The following is a 7857-nucleotide window of genomic DNA, read 5'->3' on the forward strand; positions in this document are numbered from 1 at the left end:
AAACTATTAGTTACTGTTGATTAAATTTTTTTTTCATAAAATGATTGTGTTTTCAGTTTTTTCAGCTCTCATCGACAGAAATTTCATGTACGGTTTAAAATACATACAATTTTACTAATTTTGTTTATCCCTGCTTTAATCGAGCATATCTACAGTTATGGATACCCAATATCTCAAATAGCATCAGTTAAAAAGTATTTCAGTTCAATTGGTGAAAATATCTTGAGAATGGCTTGTGGAACCTCGGATGGGATATCAAACAGTTGAGTACAAATACTTGAAAAAGTTATGTGGTTAATGGTTTTTAACTCTTTCATGATTTAATTTTATCGTTAATAACCATAAATTTTGCGGTTATGGTGGGAATACTTTATTCCATTGTACGTACTATCGCGACGTTCACTTGGAACTTTTGTGATATTTTAATTATTTTGGTACAAAGAATCCACAGAATAATTATTTCATATTATTTACCATACAATATTTATCTAGATAATTGATACATCTAATTCTTTTTTTTTCAGGTATCCATCGGTATCGCAGAAAGATACAAACATCTTAACGAAGTTGTTCGTTATAAAATTTTGAACAATTTAACAGAAAGAATTCATTGGCAGAAAATTAAAAACAAATATGTTATAATGAATGATCTTATAGAAGAAGCAGACAATTTTGTTTCACCACTGATATTATTATCATGTTTCATGAATGTCTATCAGATTTGCGTAAAAATATCTGAGGGGATAAGGTATTATCATCATAATAATTATATATTTCTAAAATTATTACAGATGCATGATTGATGTTCATTTTAGATCAGTGACATCAGAATCAAAGGTCTCAATATATTATTTGGTTTCACTTTTTTTTCTGATTTTTCGAACAATAGCAGTTGTGTTGTCGACCGCCAAAATACATATTGAAAGTGAACATGCATCACGAATATTTGTACGTTGTCATCCATCAGTTTTCATAATTGAGGTAGTTGATGTTTTTTCATATAATCCCGGTTTCAAAGTTCAAACATGTTTTTTATTTCAACTATTTTTTCTTATATTGAAGGTTATATGGATGCAACAGCAATTGTCAATTGATAAAGTTACATTTACGGTGATGAAATTTTTCCCAATTACTCGTAATTTCATATTGACTGTAAGTATACGTATACAGGATGAAGCGTAAATGGCGAACACTAGGTATACTACGAGATTGTACGTGAAATTTTAAATAGTAAATGTTTTTACAGTTTGGGTCTACGACGCTTTGTGACTGAGTTATTAGCGTTTTAAGTTGACCAATGAGAATCGAGCGTCGTGAATTATTATCATTATGGCGTCTGAACCCACGTGTGTGTTTACGCGCCATGGACTAAAATGTTTTTGTTTTTTTAATTAATTCAAAATTCGAACGCCAGATAGAGCTAAATCATAAATTCGCTGGATGAATGCGCAGCTGCATACTCACACACACAGCACTCACACTAATTATGACAAAATGATCATTTTTAATTTAAAATCACATTTATATTTTTGATCACATTATGTGATTATTCGATCAATGTGATCAATAAATAAATCATATAATGTGATCAAAAATATGATCTTCTCTAATTTTAAATCACATTTATATTTTTGATCACATTATGTGATTTATTTATTGATCACATTGATAGAATAATCACATAATGTGATCAAAAAAATATAAAAGTTTTTCAAATTAAAATGTGATCAAAAATATAAATGTGATTTTAAATTAAAAATGATCATTTTGTCATAATTAGTGTTGTGTGTGTAACAGCTAGCGAATTTATGATTTAGCATTCAATTTTGTAATAAAAACAAAACATTTATCCATGGCGTAAACTTGCGAAATTCAGGCCGCCGCCATTGGTCGCTTCAGTCAACAGCAAAACTGCCAAGCGTCACTGGCGCAAACCACGTACAATATAAACCAATCTCGCCAGTGTTCGCCATTTACGCTTCATCCTGTATTTTAATAACTATTTTAATAACTATACATTTTCGATAAATTTATTTTAGATCATTGGGACAATCATCACATACGAAATCGTTTACATGCAGTGTCAAACCGTTCATTAGAATTTATTTTAGCTCTAACAATTACTTATAACTTATTTGTTTCTGAATTTAGTCTCATTTCATAATAATTATGAACGGACGACTTTCAGTCTGTTACCGATCGGAATTTTGAAATTTCAAAACTTTCATAGGATGGTGTGTTGGGAAATTCTTTTTTGGAAGCATATTATTTATAATGTATGCAATTTTTAATTTCAACAGTTTTTTTTGTAATTTGATAAAAAAACAAATAGTAACATAACGAATGAATTAGTGAGTAGTGACAAGAATACTGCATGTAGAATAGAGTTAGCATAAAGTAGAATTATTAAAAAAAATTTTCTTGTGTTAATTTTTACTAGAACAATCTCTCTAAATATGTAGTTAATTGTATTCAATATATGAAAATCAACCATAATTCATTTTATTGTGTTACGTGACAGGTTTAATTTTATTTTTTTATAATAAAATAAACAAGTCAGTAGACAATATTTTAAAGTCCTCTATTTAGTTATTCCCAACCGGGTAACAGGATTAGAGGTAAATGTGCGTAGTTTATTTTTAAAGATGTTAGAGGTGAATATCGAAAAGGTTTTTAAGGCGTTGTCAATCTGGATGGTCGACCTTGTAGATGGAAAATGTCTTGATGATAATCACTTGATAATAAAAATGGCGTAAATGTTAATTAATTTAACAACACAAATTAAAGTAAAACTATTTATTTATTGTATAAATTACATGATTCAAAATATATGCCGAAAGAAAGGTAGATGTTACCTTTATAATTAGTTATTCACGAGAGCAATTGTTTCCGAAAATACGTAGGTTTTCATAGAACTCGTAACAATAATATTTTGTGGTAGGAATATCTTTTGACCAATAATTATAAACGGTTCTCATAATAATCAGCAATTAATTATTGCTGACTTTATTTAGCTTTGGTTCAACGGACTTAAAATATTGTATGTTTCAGCAAAATGAAAAGAAAAGAATTTTTTAATTTACAATTTGACAAAATGTTGAAATATTAATTTATATTTGAAATATCGAATTACATTGTGAAAATCGTAATTGCAAAAGCGAGTACGTCACATTTATTGATCTTGATATAAATGTTTCATTTGAATTGACGCACTTTCTACTATTTTACGGACCTTTTCTTTGTCAGTGACCTTTGCCAGTGTAAAGTTCTGGATTTTTGAACTTTAAGAATTTAGCGATCATTTTACCAGAGGTGTTAAAACCAATATTTTGGTTGCTGATGATGCATTCTTTGGTCTCAGTGATTCATAATATTCAACATAATCAACATATTCATAACTGTGGATGAAAGTTTATCAATTTGATAATTTTAATCACTAATATACGGTATCTGCTTTTGTAATATTGGATATTTTTAATTGTATTAATTCTTCTTGTTTCATTTGTAACGAACCTATAAACTATTCGATATAATATTCTTTCTTGAATTCGTGGTTCATGGATAGGTTCGTACAAAAAGTTATAATGTTATTGCCTGGCTCAGTGTAGGTAGGTGGTCCAAGGTCTTCACTGGGTAAATCAATGACGAGTACAAGTATTAAATGCAAGAGTTGATATTTATTAGCAATCACATTTATCCAAATTATCAGTACACACGTTCCAATTACCAATTTATACAGTACACGTAGACGAAGATAGTTAGTAAAATCTACGAATGGAACCCTCTGGCACACTCTCGCGACGGAATAACGTATTATTGACTGGGTCTGGATCTTGGATATGGTAGATCAGCCTGTGTCACCACGCGACTTAGTTGGATCTGGATCTTGAATAATTGGTGTCAGCACGCAACTTTGAACTAGGGTTCGATCTGGATGTGGAGTTAGTAGGTGTCACCACGCAACTAGGTCTTGTGTTAGCTAGTGTTTTCACGTAGCTGGGTCTTGGGTTGGTTGTCCTCGTCACGCAACCAAGTCTTGGAAATCAAAATTCCATACAACACAAGAAAACCTTCGAAATATGAAAAACATTATTTATTTTAATTAACACTGCAAAAACTGCGCGTGTGGATCTAGCCATATATATATTAACATTAAACTTATCGCGATTTTTGTATGTTTAATGTTAAGATATATGTATCTTAACTTTTAACTTATATTTTGTTCTTAATAATTGCTTTTTGTTTTTAATCTTGCGTACATCTTAAAATGTTTGCACAGCATAACAATATACCTCACTTTTGTTTTGTCTTTTTTTTTTATTTTTTTAACTGAAGTGTCAGCAATAAATTATTTTTATTATGCGATTAGTTGTCTTCGCATGCTTGACGTTATTTTTCTCATCCTACCGACTTTTGATGTCACCATTTGTTCTAATTTATTTTATGTATTCACGGTGCCGTCTAACTCATTTTACGACAAACTGATATATGTGTTTACATGTATATCTATAACATAAAAGATTGCATTGATATCAGCCAAAAAATCCGAGTAACTAACTGACACGAGCAGAAATTAATCCTTCTAATACATATTTGGACTTTAATAAAAAGGAGAAGTGGAATACATTATGTTCTCGTTACCATGCCAAAAAACATTGATATTTAAGTAAGCAACACGATTTTTTTAAAATGAGATTAGTTGTCTATCGACGTGCCATATTATTTTTACACCATCATCCAAGATACACTGAGAAAAAAAATTGCTGTTATTGAAAGAAAATTTTCTTCATATTAGCAAATTTTTTCTTGGAACTTTTTTGTCTTAAGTTGAAAAAAAAAATAATTAATTTGAGAAAAAATGTCTTGTTTTGAGAAAATATTATTTTTCAATTTGAGACAAATTATTTTTTTTTTTTAAAAATATAGAATTAATTTAAGAAAACTTGTGATAAACTTAAGGATATTTTGTCTTTTGATTTGAGGAAAAATTTGCAAAAAAAAAATGACATATACCTCAATTTGAAAGACAAGTCATTCGATTTAAGGCAACAAGCGTTCAAGTTGAGAGAAAATTTGCTAAAATGAAATGACATAACCCTCAATTCAAAACAATATTGTTTTTTTTTATGTAAAATATTTATTAATTAAAATAACTTGAGAATTAAATTAAAGCAACAAACGATCAATTTGAGAAAAAATTTGCTAAAATGAAATGACATAACCCTCAATTTGAAAGAAGAGTCATTCAATTTAAAGCAACGAGCGATCAAGTTGAGAGAAAATTTGCTAAAATAAAATAATATATGCCTCAATTTAAAACAGTATTGATTTTTTTTATGTAAAATATTTGTTAATTAAAATCACTTGACAATTAAATCAAAGCAACAAACAATCAATTTGAGAAAAAATTTGCTGAAATAAAATGACATATACCTTAATTTGAAAGACGAGTCATTCAATTTGAAGCAGCGAGCGATCAAGTTGAGAGAAAATTTGCTAAAATAAAATCAAAATTTGCTCTATTTATATCATTATTCACTCAACTTAAATATGTTTTTTTCTCAACTTGAATGATTGTTGTCTCAAGTTCAATTAATAAATAATCAAAAGTTGAAAAAATAAATTTTTTAATTAAAAAAAAAAAAAAAATTATTATTTTTCGCTCACTGAGAACTTCACTCCGTTTTTTTTTTGTATCATAGTTTTTTTTTTTTTTGTAAATTAATTTTTGGTCCCGAGCGCGATTCGAACCTATCTCCCTAAAAACCTATCTAAACCTATATTCCAAACGCCAGTGTGTTATCCCCTAAGCCATTGCACGTTTACATGAAAGACAGAAAATTTTCATCCTCATTAAGAATGACCTTCTTTTACATATATTATTTATTGAATATATAATAAACTTGACGTCTTATAATACATTTATTTGAATAAAGTTTATTTTAGTTTTTTTTTTCAGACAAATAACAAAAAAAAGTTAAGTGATAATGTAATTTAATTTATTATAAAATACAGACTCTAATTGAAATAAGTTGAATCTATATATCTATGTAGTAAAGAAAAAAAAATATATGATTGACTTTGTTAACTTATTCAAATTAGAGTATGTATTCATACAGTTGCGATGATATCTAAATAATGTCATTATTGATATTGAATAGTTTTCTTTTTTTTTTTTTTTTTTTCGCTAAAATTATTTTGCCTGCAAATGATTTAATTGGTAGATGTACAATTTCTTGTATTTTTTTAATCTCGAAATTAATTTTTGGTATATTTTCATTTTCCTCATCGTCATCAAATTTTATATTAGCTTCTATTGGTATCATTATTTCTTTATTATTTATTGATGGGTATTGTTCATTAATTTTTCTCACTAATCCTCCAGTGATCGTATATATTTTGTTTAACTTAAGTTAAGTTCAATTGAATATTAAATAATTTATCATGTTAATAATTTTTTTTTAAATCTTTTTGTTGAAAAATCTTGTTGTTAAATATGATTTTTGCATGATATTCTGCTATACTTTTCTTCTTTGTTTACTCATATTTTCCTAATATTTTCCTATATGTATCGTATTTTTCTTTATATTCAGTGATTTTTCTATATTTTCATTTATTCGTTTATATATTCTTTATTTTTCTTCATTTTCCATATTCATCTTGTTTAGAGTAATTAAGGGGCTTAGAAAATGTTCGGGGGGAGGGGGGCATAATTGATATGTATGTTATTTATCGTTTTTTTCTTTATATTCAGTCACTTTTCTATATTTTCGTTTATATTTACCGATTTTTCTTTGATATTTTCCTATATTCTCCTTTATATTTACTGATATTTTCCCATATTTATCTTTTTTTTCTTTATATTCAGTGAGTTTTCTATATTTTTCTTTATATTTTCCATATATATCGTATTGGTTAAGATTAAGGGACTTAGAAAATTTTTTGGAGAGTGTCTACCATGGTTGAGATTAAAGGACTTAGAAAATTTTTTAGGGGGGGTGTCTACCATGGTTGGGGGGGGGGGGGGGCCAGAAGAAAAGCGAAAACAATAGGAAATTAAAATTCCCTAAAAAAAGGACAAACTTGGCTTTAGCACGTAACACAAGTAGGTCGACCACACCAGCATGCAACAATATATTTTTTTAATCTTATTTTTGTATATTGCTAACCTTGAATGTGATTATTGAAATGTAACATTTAACTGGCGAGGTCTATTTAATGTGTACTATAACTTTTTTCTATTTTTTAATCATCATCAACCTACATAAATAATACATTAAAAATGGAGGAAAAAAAAGATAATATATCGATGGAATATTTTTATTGTATTTTAAAATAAATAAGCTCCATTATCTTATCTAAAACTCATAGTAAAGTGTCAAAATATTGTTGAATAAACTTCAAAAAAAGTTTACATATTAACATTTATTTTATGTTTCATAACATACATGCTCACAAATATTATCAATGATTAATCATCGATGACCAATCATAGAAGTGTCTCAAACCTCAGAATTTTTAAAGCAATTAAGAAACAGTCCACAGAAAAATTGGCATATTCAATTATAATCCATTCGGTTATTATCGAATAGTCTTTTTTACTTCAACACAAACTATACTACACAATATGGCACTATGACTACTGCAAATAATTATCTTTTCATATGTCTTTTCAAAAAAAGTGACATAAGAATTATAATTTTAGCTGTGATGTATCCGAGATTGAGACCTAAATAATTATTCACCTTTGAAAAGCCTATGTGAAAAACATTATTTTATTTTATTATAACAATTAAAAGTAAATTAAAAGTAACAAACGTAACAAAAGTAACAAAGAGGCAAAGCGTACATTCCTGT

Source organism: Aphidius gifuensis, linkage group LG3, assembly GCF_014905175.1.
Source record: "Aphidius gifuensis isolate YNYX2018 linkage group LG3, ASM1490517v1, whole genome shotgun sequence".
NCBI classification, from domain to species: domain Eukaryota; kingdom Metazoa; phylum Arthropoda; class Insecta; order Hymenoptera; family Braconidae; genus Aphidius; species Aphidius gifuensis.